Source organism: Ambystoma mexicanum, chromosome 9 (genome assembly GCF_040938575.1).
Source record: "Ambystoma mexicanum isolate Mex_15411 chromosome 9, UKY_AmexF1_1, whole genome shotgun sequence".
Taxonomy (NCBI): domain Eukaryota; kingdom Metazoa; phylum Chordata; class Amphibia; order Caudata; family Ambystomatidae; genus Ambystoma; species Ambystoma mexicanum.
The window spans coordinates 216,949,563-216,964,582 of record NC_090931.1 but is presented as its reverse complement, the minus strand read 5'-3'; positions in this window follow the sequence as shown (position 1 = coordinate 216,964,582).

The window sequence follows — 15,020 nt, the reverse complement described above, 5'->3', positions numbered from 1 at the left end:
AGCCATTTTGTTTATGCATTAACCAATATTAACATAGATTATTTGTGGGCGAGATGTGTCTCGGGTAACTCAACCTAACTGTGGTGGTGGGGTCTGTACAAATTTGAAAAATTGAAGAAAGATTTTGTTTGTTATTCCATTTCATCATATTTGTAATAATAATAATAATAATTTATTTTCTTAGTGATAAAAAATGACATTTTAGGTATTGGAACACTTCAGCTTTCTTTTAGCCACCAAGAATGCAATTTTATGTATAGAAACAAAGGTATTCTTTTTTCTTGTTTTGATCACATAAATTGAATTAAATACTGTGGCCAATGTTTTGTAATTGAAATTAATTTAGTACATTGTGCAATGTTTTGTAATTGACGCACATTGTGATTGTATTGTATTTTTTGTTCTTTCTTTTTAGAATATGTTAAAGGTTATTTTTAAACTAATACATTTTTTAAAAAAAAGAAATCTGATTTCAGCTGTGCCACCCATGTGCCACCTGCTTTAATGTGTTACAGGATTTGAGAAATTGTTGGATACATCCGCTAGAATTGCCAAAGCAGATGCCTTGGCCATCATATCATGGAACACTTTTGAATCCCATTTTATGCCCCATTCCCTTTTGTTTTAGGGGCTTTCAGGTACCCATCACCATGAGCTTGGTTATCTAGAGATTGATGGACAAGGAATTGTGTGCAAAACATGCTTTAAATGCTTTAACACTAGAATTAAGGCCTAACTCAGTTCTAGAAATAAAGACTACATGATCTGTGACAAAAACTAAAAGTAGGTCAAGTCTACTACCCATCAGGGGGTGTGGCTTGGGCAGCCATGGAGTAGGACGTGCTTCCTGAGCAGCTCCAGAGGATCCGACATATGATCCGTGAAAACTAACTACAAAAACGTGCTACTGGTTCCAGGATTGACTATACATGCATGGGAAAGTGTGTTCTGCTCACTGTATAAAGACCGAGTGAATCGTGTGTGGAATTCTGGAGGAATCGCTCAGCGAAGATGGCGGTTGCTCGGTCCATTGTCACACAAGATGGCCGACAACAAAGGAAACAAAACTGAAGCACCCGGAGCGGCAGAATAGAGACGGCAGCCACGGGGAAAGAATGATGATGGCGAAGTGGAGACGGAGCAAAACCCCTGCGGCGGTAAGCCTTGTGTCACGTTAGCCTGCGTGCTGACCCGGAAGGCAAGAGCCCGGGGGCAGCAGGGGTGCGAATAGATAGGCCGCACCACGATAGACATATGAAGTGCTCGCTCGGCATCGAGGAGCAGAAAGCCGCAGTGAGAGGCGGCGGACGGTGCGACTGCTTCAAGAGTACTACAGTAGCTGATAAGGGTGGAAAAGACGGTAGGGGAGGCACGCGGACACTGAATTGAGACAGCGAGGCATAACGGAGGCCACAGAATGTCGGCGAGGGGCTGTGAGCAAGAACAAGAATAAGCAAACCACAATGGATATTTTTGCCAAAACGCAACATTCTCCTGCGGCCATTGCGGCCAAAGGCATGATGGCACCAGCGGAGGGCACCACAGTGGCTGAAAACCATCAGATTTTAGAGGCCATCACGGAGCTGAAAGACTCTTGGGGGGTTGCGATGTGAGACCTGCGCACTTCCCTGGAGGCTAAAATAGACACAGTAGGCATAGAAGTCACCCTGCTGAGGCAAGATGTCAGGGCTGGCGGAACGAACAAGCAGCCTGGAAGGTCCGGTGAAAACCAACACGGACACCAGCACTAACAAAGCAAAGGAGGTCCATGTACTCAAACAACCGGTAGATAACCTGGAGTCTCGAGCGGAGGAAGCAGAAGGGAGAGCGAGGAGGAACAATATTCGCGTGGTGGGCTTGCCGGAGGGTGAGGAGGGACAGGACCCGACAGACTACGTCGAGAACCTACTCCTACAAGGAATTGGGGCTGGAAAACTCTAGCAGGGATTCATAGTGGAGCGTGCAGATAGAGCCCTTATGAGGAAGCCGAGACCAGGGGCCCCTCCCCGGGCGATAATCACCAAAATATTGAATTACAAAGACCGCGAGAAAATACTGGAGTACTTCCGAAAAGCTGGAACAATCGAAAGGGCCTCGAGCACCATCACGGCGTATCCGGACTACACTATGTTGGTCCAGAGACAACAGTACAGCTATGTGGCAATCAAAAGAAGGCTGCGCGCGTCTGTGATAAAATATATGCTTCTGTACCCCGCGAAATTGAAGGTGGTGCACAAGAGCAACATTTATTTTTTGACACTCCGGAAGAAGCAACGACGTGGCTGGATCTGCAGGGCTGGCCGGAACGAGACACGGAAGAGACCCAAGAGGGACACGATATGTGACTGGGATACGGTATGCATACTGTTAAGGCGTCGAGTGAGCACCCAAGGGGTTCCTAGATGAAGATTAAGATTAATGGGCGCGGCTGTAGGAGGCTGATATTTTGATAAGATACCGTTGACTGTAACGGACTTGAAGGACTGGAATATAGTAGCGTATACATATATGCAAATTGTATAGCAATGTGTAGTTAACCCGAAGTGACATAGGAGCGGCAGGGCGAAAGCACCCTACCCCCCGAATTATAGTTGTAGTAGTAGTAGGTTGGCCACTAGGACGGCCTCACCCTGCGGAGCTTCGAGTACAGGCGAGAGCCAAAAAGAGCTAGATGCGGGGGAGCCTGAGATCCAGGGATGGAGCTGGGCAACAGTTGGGGGGAGTGATGTTGGGGAAGGGATGGGAGGCGGGAGGGAGGTAGAACGGGAAGTTTAGGGTGTTTTTGGTTAAAGGGAATTTAGAATGGGATGCGAGCCTATACAGATTGGATTGGAATTTAAAGTCAGACAGCACCTGCGGGAGGAGGAATGGAACTTGTACAGGCCATGGGGGACCTTAAGATACTTACATGGAATGTGCGGAGGCTCAACAGCTACTTAAAAAGGAACAAAGTTATGTTGTACCTGCGCAGGCAGAAAATAGATATTGCATTGCTGCAGGAAACCCACCTTACACGACAGAGGATGGACACGATCGCTGGGAAGTGGAAAGGAGTGTTGGTGGGCTCATCATACTCTGCTTATGCGAGAGGAGTGCTTATTTGGGTGGCGCCACATGTCCATTTTCAGCGATTGCAAGTGGTGGCTGAGACAGACGGGAGGATGGTTATACTGAGGGGACTGGTGGAGAACAGGGAGATAAGCATTGTTAAAACGTATGCCCCATACCAGAACACAGCAGCGTACATGAGAACATTGAGTGCGAATTTGAGCGCATGCGCAGGAAGCGTGATGATCTGGGGAGGAGACTTCTACTGCATATTGAACCCGAGGGTGGACAGATCGGATGGGAAGTTGGATAGACCGGCCCCTGCAGCCAAGGCGTTACAGACATTGCTGGATGACTTGGTTTGGAGGATGCATGGAGAGTGAGGCACCCCCAGGAAAGGCAATATTCACATTATTCTGCCCCACAGCAGTTATCAACGAGGCTGGATTATGTCTTCACATCACCCGAAATGATAGCCGAGATCGCACACATAGAGTACAAGGCCAGGGTCCTTTCGGACCACTTGCCCCTGATTCTCGCATGGCAATACTGTCCCCCGAGAGCGAGGATCCCGACATGGCACCTACGAGCGGAAGCATTGCGAGACCCCTTTTTTAGGGAGGACTTGAGGGAGGAGATTGTAAATTTTTTTGAAACAAATACTGGGAGCGTGAATTCGGCGGGAAAATTATGGGAGGCCTTTAAAGTTGTCATGAGGGGGGTAGCCATAGCGAAATCCAAGGGCCTACAAGGTGGGGTTTTAGCCTAATTGCAGGAGACGGAAGAAAAATTAGAAGAGGCCTTAAGGGGTGGAGACGATACAGCAGAGAAGCTAGAATTGACACAGAATATTGGGAGAGATTGTGTAACCTTAATTATAAAAAATACGTAGAGAGACAGCATGCGGGAGGTGATAAACCGGGGAGACTTCTGGCGTGGTTATATAAGAGTGAGACTCCCAGAGTCACAATCAGGACTATAGAAAGAGAAGACGGTAGCGTAGAGGACACCCAGGAGGGAGTTAATCAAGCGTTTGTGGATTATTATAAGGTATTATACGGAGACGACGGGGAGAGTAGTCGCGCTATGATGGAAGAAACACTTGAGGACATAGGGTTACCCAAGATAAGCGAGGAGGAGAGAGAGGAACTAGATACCCCGATCACCTTGGAAGAATTAGGGGAGGTGGTGAGGCAGCTGCGTACTAGTAAAACCCCAGGGACAGATGGACTCCCAAGTGAGTTTTACAAAGTATACATGGAAGAGGTCCTCCCCCCACTGTTAGAGATGTTAAACGAAGCGTTCCAGACGGGACGCATACCGGAGTCACTGAGAGAGGCCGTCATAATACCGCTCCCCAAACCTAATAAACCTGGGCACAGCTGTGGTTCCTATAGACCCTTGTCAATGCTGAATCAAGACAGCAAGATATTAACTGCTGTTTTAGCAAATAGACTCAAGAAGGTTATTGGCAAACTAATACACCCGGATCAAATGGGCTATGTCCCTCATAGAAACATTACCAATAATCATAGGCGACTCCAGAGAATCATTGAGTTTGGCAGAGAAAGAGATGAGGAAATGGCAATTGTGTCTTTGGATGCAATCAAGGCCTTTGACTCAGTTAAATGGCCATGGTTGTTTGCGGCCCTGAAGTACTACGGGTTAGGGCCTGGATATGTAAGGTGGGCGAAAATGTTATATAGCGAACCGCTGGCTAGAGTTAGGACAGGATCTGTGATATCGGAAAGGTGGCAGTTTAGCAGAGGTACTAGACAGGGATGTCCGTGGTCTCCAATGCTCTACATACTGGCCCTGGAACCTCTAGCAATATATCTGAGGCAGCAATATGACACCATAGGCATCGAGGTGAAAGGGGAGCAGCATCTGATCTCCCTATATGCAGATGACATGCTGCTGTACTTGCGATTCCCAGAAGAAAATCTCCAGTACATCCTAGAAGTGCTGGAGAGATACGCTGTGCTGTCCGGTATAGCAGTGAACCCCCAGAAGTCCAGCATGTTCCCATTAGGGGGTACATGGGGATTCCAGCAGAGTGACTACCTGTATTGCAAGTGCCGTGGGTGGTTAGCACATTTCGGTACATGGGGATAGATATATACCACACCATGGAGGAAGAGCATAGGTGCAACACAGAAGTAGCCATTAAAAAAATTGAGAATTGCATGCAAATTTGGGCAAAGCTGCCCTTGGCGATGATGGGGCGGGGAGCAATTCTAAAGATGGTGGTCCTGCCAAGGCTCCTACACTACTTCGGGAACATACCGTACCTGATTCCTAAGAAATTCTTCACCAAACTGAATAGCATGTGTAGGGACTTTTTGTGGCATGGCACGCGAAATAGAGTGGCGTTATGGAAGCTGCAGAACTTCCATGACAAAGGAGGGATAAAGCTGCCCAACTATGAGGCGTACTACGTGGCAAGCCAGTTACAGTATGTTGCCAAATGGCTCTCTGACAACGAGACCTCGGAATTTAGGCTGTTTGGGCGTGATTGTGCACCTTTTTATTTGAAAGAGATTATGTGGGTACCCAGGGCGGAAATGGTGGGGCGCCCTAAAATGATGCTACTGGGCTGGAAGGTGTAGCGCAGGGAATGTCAAATGATGATAACCCATCCCCATGCTCACCGCAGATACCACTGGTTGCATTGACGGGGGCAGACGCGCAGCTACGAATGATACTCAGGAACCACTGGGAACCGGCTGGGGTGCAACAATGGGTGATATTTGGCGGGAGGGCTCTAGTATTATTTTTGAGGGGCTGCGGGGAGAAACTGGGTTGCACGAGGGCTAGTATATTACGTATCATAGAATGGTACAGAGGATTAAGAGAACATGGCCTGAAACTGTGTTGGAGGAAGAATCAGATGCCACCATAGACATGATATACAACATAGCTGAGGGGGGTCAGGAGATTTCCAGATTGTATGAAATGCTGATGTCTAAAGTGGGGAAGGAGGTCACGCAGTTGAGACTAGATTGGGAAACGGAGGTTGGAGCCCCGATGGAAGATGGGATGTGGGAACGGATGCAGGGGTATCATAAGAAGGTATCTAGAAACGCGAGGCTGAACCAGATTCAGCTGTACATAACGCATAGGGCATATATGACGCCTTGGAGGATATTGAGGTTTGAAAATGCAGGACGGCAAGCATGCCCCAATTGTGATGAGGAGAACGTGGGCATGGTGCATATGTTCTGGTCATGCCCGATCATAGAACGTTTCTGGAGGGGAGTGAAAGGGAAACTGGAAGAAAAAGGGGTCAAGATGGTAGTGGATACAGTGTGGGCCTGTCTGCTGGGGGGTTCCTAAGACCACAGAAGTTCAGGCACGTGAGTAAGCTGAGGGATCTGGCTTATGTGCTTGAAAAGAGGAGGATTGCCATGGGATGGAAGACATGCCATGTGCCAAAGGTAGAGGTGTGGTGGAGAGATTTGCAAAAATGGGCGGAAGCCGAACCCATGGCAAGGCAAGAAGCGAGTAGCACAGGGGGGGAGGAGGAGACTGAGTGCCTGATGGCCTGGAAATCACTGATAGCCGAACTGTTTGGGTCATTAGATGACCCGGCGGAGCCTGTAGAAGAGGAGACCGAACCACAGGATGCGGAAACTGAAGATTTAATGCAATAGACTCGTAAAGGGGGGTGGGATAAGGGAAGTAGTGGCTAGAAGTTAAGAAATTGTAATGAAACTGTTGGAACCTGCACTGTTTGTTTGGTTTCTATTGTTTGGTTGTGTTTATAACTCAATAAAATGTTTAAAAAAATAAAAATAAAAAATAAATAAAAAGTGTACTACCCATCAAGAGGATGTCTGCACCCACTTTACTCCCTTGAATTTACTAAAATCATTATTAACCTGGACATCAGGGCGATAACCATACCCTCCCCTTGATATCTCTTGGTGACGTAGCTGTAGTTAACGGACAAAAGCAGGATCTAAACCAGCAGATTGCAACATCACAGACAGAAGGTCCATCCTCACTGAGTCAATTGCAGGCCCATGATCAACAAGCCCCATGCACAATTAGCATTTGTGCAGCTTGACCTGTGTTATATAAAATAATAAGAAAGAAAGTACCTGGTGGACTGTTCAATCCTGCATCGAAATCCTTCCTGAATTTCAATGACTCTCCCTTCATGGTTTACCCAAGCCTGGATTATGCACAGGACAAGGATCCCGGACAACTTTTCAATTGCATCAAACAAGGATATGGGGTGCAGGTTAGCTGGGTCTGTTATATTGATTTTTTTAAAACATCGGGTTTATCTAAGGCATTTTCCAAGACCTCCCCTGACTTCATCACAGCATTAAAATACTATACAGATCCCGGGGCCTATATCTGCATATCTACCTTGAACAAATCTACTAGAACTCTGCCACGGCCAGGGGTCTTGCCCGCTTCTGTGCAATAAGAGCATATCTAACTTCAGCTAAAGTAATAGGTTCTTCTTTAAAGCTATGGGAGGTAACAACCACACCTTCCCCTACATCTTCCCTAGGAGTTTGTTTCTCTTCACTCATGATAGTTCAACCTCCACCTAACTGTTACGCTCACCTGGCTCCCACAGGGGCGTCGGTCGGACCCGAACGGCTGCGGACTCCACCAACGTGATGCATAGTGCAGAGATGACTGACTCGACAGGCCCTCCGAATCTTGTCTGCTTGACCCGTAGAAGTATTCTCCTGCAAGTGGAGAGATGTATTTAGCCACCCGTGGATTCTAGAGATGGCACCCCCCACAGTCCTCCCACTAATCACCTCCGAAGTGCCCTCTCAGCAATCTCACCTTATGCTCTTAAAAGATGAGCTCTCCATCCTGCATGGATTGCAGGGGCGCATTGATGCCAGTTACTTCACTGGTTTGAAGGCGTGGGAGAGTTCCGGAGAGTATTGACTCTGAGGTTCCTGGCGAGGACCAGTAAGTATCAAGTTCATAGAGTTCAATATGTCCGATGTTCACTCTTGTTTCCCCCCTTCCTTCCTTGTCTTGCAGCTGAGTTTGTGAGAAGATGCTCTCGTGGTAGCTGATGGCGCTCAGGTAAGAGTCTGTATTACCCGACGCTGTCAGGTAAATGTTGCACTTGTTTAACGTGTTGTTTTCTCTCTCTCTTTGCAGGTGCGGCACATGAAGATGTGGAGAGTTACAGAATAATGCCTCCGATGGTAAATCAGGTAAGTCTATGGTGATAAGAGTTATATTTGTTGGTTTTCCCTACTCACCTTGTTGGTTTCTTTTGTCCCCCAGGTGCCGGAGTTCGGCGAAGAAATGATGGAGGCAGTGCCGAATCGAAAGATGCTGCGAGGACTGGTGAGTATGGCGCGGCACTGCAGCTGGAGATGCGACGCGAACTGAAATGATGTTCTTTCCAGGTCCGGAGGCGAGATGGATCTTTCCTCTTTGTTTTAGGAGCTCCAGATTCGAGGCAGGCGTGGCAGAAGACTGGATGCTGACAGCAGGCACGGTGAGCGTTACGCTGCTGGATGCAGAATAACGCAAAGCGTGTGCTGCTGTTCGGGCGTGGTTTAAATAGCCTCCAAAGTAGTTCCAGGTAAGAAGTTCCCCAGAACCACGCCCGAGTAAAAAATGGTCCCTGTAATAAAATAGTCCCAGGGGTAGGTATAACAATGGGTTTTTTTTCGGGGGGTCAGGTCTGTGAACAGGGATAATTAAAAGAGAAGAAGAGACAAGACAGACTGACTACCCCTCTCTCTAAGGTCTTTCGACACTACAGATACAGGTGCTAAGGTGCTGTTACATGAATCTACAGCGATTACCTTTTAGGAGAACAGATTATTGAACAGAAACCGTTGAGTTATACAGATATAAATCACTTTAATAGTTGGTTTAAAACCACATTTCTTTTTAAAAAAAACTATACATTAATAGGCTTTTTCATACATCACTCATACCTGTCATACCAATTCATTCATTCTGTAACATAAGGGTTCGGCAATTTACATTTTCTTTAAGCATATTGGTTGTTGGTAGTATGCATGACATTAGAAAAAACACAATTGGTTTTTCTGTAGGTCAACATATGTTTCGGCCCCTTTCGATAGTCCCATCGTTGTCTACGGTGGTCTAAATAGTCATTATTGGGCCATCTTCAGGACAGTGATGATTTTGTGAAAGCTTACAGTCTTCACCCTTTTTCCATATGAAAAGCCAAATCTAAAAACATGAATTAAACATATATTACATTGTGGAACGGTCTGATCTCTACTAGTTATTATCAAGGTGATGGCTTGATTACTATGCCAAAAAGACTGCACCAACCTGTGGTCGAAAAATTATTGTAGACCACGGAGATAAGGTTGTAGGGTATCTTCTATATTAGCCTTTTCTAGGACCCTGTAGAGAAGGGACACAAAGAGGGAAATTACTACCTTGCGTGTTTGTTCTATCACCACACAAGTGAAAAACTGAGTTTTGACATCTCAAAGGTAACTTACAGTTGACACCTGGATATGGATGAATCTTCAAGTTTCTGTACTCCAATGTCACGTTGTTAGTTATCTACAAGTTGGAGCTGTTTGCGTCGGCAACTAAAAAAGTTGTGCCTGCAAAAGCAAAGCACGTTCGATGAACTAACCTTCTATGATCATGTCATTTTTCTTACCAGAAGCAGTAATTTAAATGCTTTTGCACCAGTTGTGACTTATAGACTGTGCCTTGAAAGCATGTGTATGTGATGTTCTTTTGAGCTACTCTTACTTCCGTGAGTTTGTTTATGCTACGCATAGAAAATCAAAAATCTTTCGATTAGATTTCGTGTGCTTGATGTAAAACTCCAATTCTAAAAATGGAGATACCGCTTATTTGCGGTTATTGTAACCAGAGGCCCCCACTAAAGGTGAGTCAAGGTTTTAATTACTTTTGATGGGGATGCAGAGTTGTTAAATCTAATGCATGAATGAGGTATTTATATTACAACCTTCCTACAGCATGCCTCAGTGTGCCCGAACGGCCCGTGCGCAAGCACAGAACACTCTGGCACACCGAAACACGGTGAACGAGCATGTCTTGTTATCGCTGGTATAGGGATAACTGAGAGATAACATTTTTGACTTGTTAATTGTACGCGCGACAAACAGAGTATATTTACCCCTGGCCGCGAGATTGTAAGAAGCCTTTCACTCGCTACTGCGCGAAGGAAACATTAGTACTTACTTGTGTTATTTGTTTGAAGGATGCAGCAATATTGCTCGAACGGCGTCTTCTGGCGTGTAAATGAATCACTTTGGCAGAAGGGAGGGGCTTTGTCTTTTAAAAGATCACGTGTTGCCGAAAAACGTGTTGTTAACGTGGAACTCAGCCGTAATAATGAGGCCATATGTAAACGTGCAGCACAGTGCTAGCTCGCTATGGTTATCAAGGGACCTGGAATGCAACAGGTACATTTACGAGCAAGAATGTGGCTTCTATTCGGATAGCGCATGTTATACAGTGTATCATAATTACAGTTATAAATAGTCATTTCTGTAGGACAAATTTCTCAAAAACTAATTAATCTTAGCTTCTCGACTGTGCATTGGTGTAAGGCAGGAAAAAAGTGCTACTTTATTTAACCCATCAGACCATATATCTTGGGAGTTACACGTTACATTGTATATTGTGGACACTTTGATATAAATATATTCTATACTTAAGTGTTACAGAGTTCTGCAATTTGCGAAATGTATGCGAAAAAAGGTGGAGCATGCATATTGGCTGTGGGACTATTGATTGTATCTATTGCCCGCCCAAAAAGTGTTAAATGGGATCGGGAGCCGCTTGCTAAATGACAGATGATTAAGTTAGACATGGGTGACTAACAGATGTAAAATGGTCAGGGTCTTTTTCTTTGTTATTTAAAGAAAGGCACTCCATTCGACAGCTATGTTTAGCCCATTTTGGACTGTTCTCAAGTTGTAGATCCATTTTTGTTCCGCTTGAGTTAAGATTTTATCTTTGTCCCCATTGCGACGGGAGATTTGGATCACCTGTATGACACACCATAGAAAGTTTGTACATTTATGTTGTTTTATGGAGAAATGAGCCACTAATGGTTTATTTTCTACTGCATTACGAATACAAGATTTGTGCTCGTTTATCCGTTGACGGACAGGCCGTTTTGTTTTGCCTATATATACCAAGTTGCATGGACATATGATGGCATATACTACCCACGATGTTAAGCAGTTAGTGAACTCTTTCAGTTCGATAGTTTGGTGACACAAAGTGATTTTTTTGAAAGTGGTTGTTTGTGCACACACTGAACAATGTCCACAACGATGGTGACCAATTACAGGCGGTAGGCCCCAAAGGGATGTTTGTGCGAATTTCTTGGATTTAGAAGGATGATAGGAATGTACCAGATTGTCTTTTATATTTGATTGTCTTTTTATACAGTCCTAACAACCCTTTTCACTTGCAGCATGGTCTGCATCAGGTAAGTAAAGTCTATGAGCCTGGCACCTATGATGAGCCTGGCGCCTAAAGCGCCAGGACTGAACCCAAACAGCCCCCAGCCAGGGCTGTTGGGGTTTTAATAAGTATCTGGATGCCTGCTCCCGGATTGATGGGCTTGGTCCTGATGCCCGGGGGTAGGCATCATGACACTAACCTCATTGATGTTAGTAGCCCCTACTGGTTCCCATTCCTTGGAGCCTCATATGACCAAATACCAGAAGGTCTTAGTATCTCGCGGGGTGATAGCTAAACATAAATCCTTCCTGGCCCTGTGAGCGGCTTCATTGATTTTTAATTCTTCAAGTCCCTATAAGACTTCTTCAGTTCCATCCCCCTGTTAGAGCTAACAATATCAGGGTCATATATATGTTGCCTTCTCAGTTGCCTTATGTCCTTTGAAAGATTGACCTCACGTCCTTACACTGCACATCAAACCAAGCATGTTTTTTAGGCATAATATCACCTTTCTTCAACCCACCCCTAACACCAATTTTGTTTAAGCACCTAGCAAGTTGACAAAGATCTCTTTCACCTCAATTATATATATAGAATATATGTGTTATATTATGTTGTTCTTGTGCTAAATGTATATATATTTCATCTGTAGTAAGTAGACTAATAGACATATCTAAAAGATAATTACAAGTATATCTTGCCCCTTATATAGCCCCCTGCTACCAATAACGCAGGCCTTGCTGCACACAGCTCTGTACGAAAGGCAGGTTGGGGGAGTGTTAGTTGATGACTGGAAAGGCAGATACAGAAAAAACCTGCAGTCTTGAAGGTTGCAAGTTGGAAACACCCATTAGCTGTGTTCCCATATGAAAAATGTGTGTGTCTTGTTCTGAGAATTGACTGGTGCAAGTTGGCCAGAAGGGCAGCTGCTGGGTTATCAAAAAAGAAAATCGATTAAAAAAAATTGGTTATTGATAGAAAAAGGCTAATTCATTTGAAGGGAGTGACTGAAGTCTAAAGTTGAAAGGTTTTTAGCAAAGTACATGGCTTAATACAGCGTGAGAGGGGAAGGGGGCACTGGAAGGGGTTGGGGTATTGTCGCTTCCTGGCCCTAGCATGTAGATATCTCTGAACAATTATGTTGTGTTTCAATATCAAACTGCTGGAACTAAAAATCTATGTGGGATCTCATGACTGGTAGTTTGTAGGGGTAGTCAGGATTCTGCAAGGGGTGCAATTTGAGGGTCCGAGGAGTTGGCTTATTGATGCATTATTGTTCGATATGCCCCTTATATAAATAGGTAGCGGGGCATAGTGTGCTCCCTGCAAAAAGGAGGAGAGGATTTCTTACTGACAAAATGGCACCTATGCATGAATCACTGGACTTCTTGTTTGGTTTAATGGGCATGGTGTTGGGACTGGAAGGATATCAGAGGCATTGAGTTGGCTGGTTGTTATTTGCTTTCATATCTTTCGTGGTGGTTGGTTGAAGAGTCAAATGTTCCACTGTCTCCTGAGCATCAAGTGGTATATTTCCAGGAGGGGATATTTTGGTCGTGTGTTGCCGAGTTTTGTGGCACGGGACGAGAAAGAGGGACCCACTTGCTCATTTCTTATTGACCTTTGGGAGTAGTAGTAGTGCAGCGTTTCTGGACCATAGTTTTCGAGTAGGAGTGGTGTTCAGGAACTTCCATCTGAAGGAGAGGGTGGCTTCTTCCATGATAGGAGAGATGTGCAGCCAGTGGAGAATGCACAGTGCTGGCGTCATATGTTTGTATAGCTTCATGCTGAGGAGTAGTATCGCCGCTGCATTTTGGACTTTGTGTAGTTTACTTATAATAGTATGGAAGTATGGGAAAGAGACTCTTAACATAGCCTAGTCTGCATAATGCTAGAGAAACCACAAGCATGTCAAATATATAATAAAAATAAGGAATGCATATATGTATTAAATATAATACATAATATGGAATATACTACAAACAAGACTTGAGGGGTGCAAGGGGTGCTAATCTGGGTCCCAGCTGCAGTAAACTCAAACAGTCCAAAGATGGTCTCCTAGCATGCTTTCATGCCTCAGCAATCTTCAGGGAGGCTTTTTGGATGCAGGTGTGCAGGGTTGAATCCCTCTGGTATGTACCAGGAAGTGGCAGCAGGGAATTCTGGTACCTGTAGTGTAGAGCAAGCCAGGATCCAACTCAACCCCATGTTCAAAGTTATCCCTCAGTGGGGAGGGGGAGGGAGTCACCATCAGTATGGCACTCCAAAGTTAGGCAAGAGTAGCCCAGGTGCAGCCCCTCTCGAGCCCAAGTCTCCAGGTAGATGTGCAAACAAAACCTGAGGGGTGGCAGGTGCGCTACTCTGGGTCCCAGCTGCAGTAAGCTGAAACATTCCAAAGATGGTCTCCTCCTAGCACACTTTTATGCCTCAGCAATCTTCAGGGAGGCTGATTGGATGCAGGTGTGCAGGGCCGAATCCCTCTGGTATGTACCAGGAAGTGCCTGCAGGAAATTCTGGTACCTGTGGTGTAGAGCCAGCCAGGATCCAACTCTCCCCCATGTTCAATGTTAGCCCTCAGAGGGGAGAGGGAAGGAGCCACCATCAGTATGGCACTCCAAAGTTAGGCAAGAGTAGCCCAGGTGCAGACCCTCTGGAGCCCCAGTGTCCAGTTAAATGTGCAAACATAACTTGAGGGGTGGTAGGGGCACTACTCTGGGGCCCAGCTGCAGTAAGCTGAAACAGTCCAAAGATGGTCTCCTCCTTGCGCACTTTCATGACTCAGCAATATTCAGGGAGGCTGATTGGATGAAGGTGTGCAGGGTTGAATCCCTTTGGTATGTACCAGCCCCCAGCCACCAGGGGCACCCTCCACCAGGCCCCCACTCGTGTCCCCTATCACCCCCACCCCCCAGCCACCAGGGGCAGCCTCCACCAGGCCCCCACTCATGTCTCCCATCACCCCCACCCCCCAGCAGTGCAGGGGCAGGCTCCACCAGGCCCCCACCCATGTCTCCCATCACCCCCACCCCCCAGCAGTGCAGGGGCAGCCTCCACCAGGCCCCCACTCATGTCCCCGATCACCCCCACCCCCCAGCAGTGCAGGGGCAGCCTCCACCAGGCCCCCACTCATGTCTTCCTGCACCCCCACCCCCAGCCACCAGGGGCAGCCTCCACCAGGCCCCCACTCATGTCTCCCATCACCCCCACCCCCCAGCAGTGCAGGGGCAGCCTCCACCAGGCCCCCACTCATGTCTACCACCACCCCCACCCCCCAGCCACCAGGGGCAGCCTCCACCAGGCCCCCACTCATGTCTCCCTGCACCCCCACCCCCCAGCCACCAGGGGCAGCCTCCACCAGGCCCCACTCATGTCTCCCATCACCCCCACCCCCCAGCCACCAGGGGCAGCCTCCACCAGGCCCCCGATCATGTCCCCTATCACCCCACTCCCCAGCAGTGCAGGGGCAGCCTCCACCGGGCCCCCACTCATGTCTCCCACCACCCCCACCCCCCAGCCACCAGGGGCAGCCTCCACCAGGC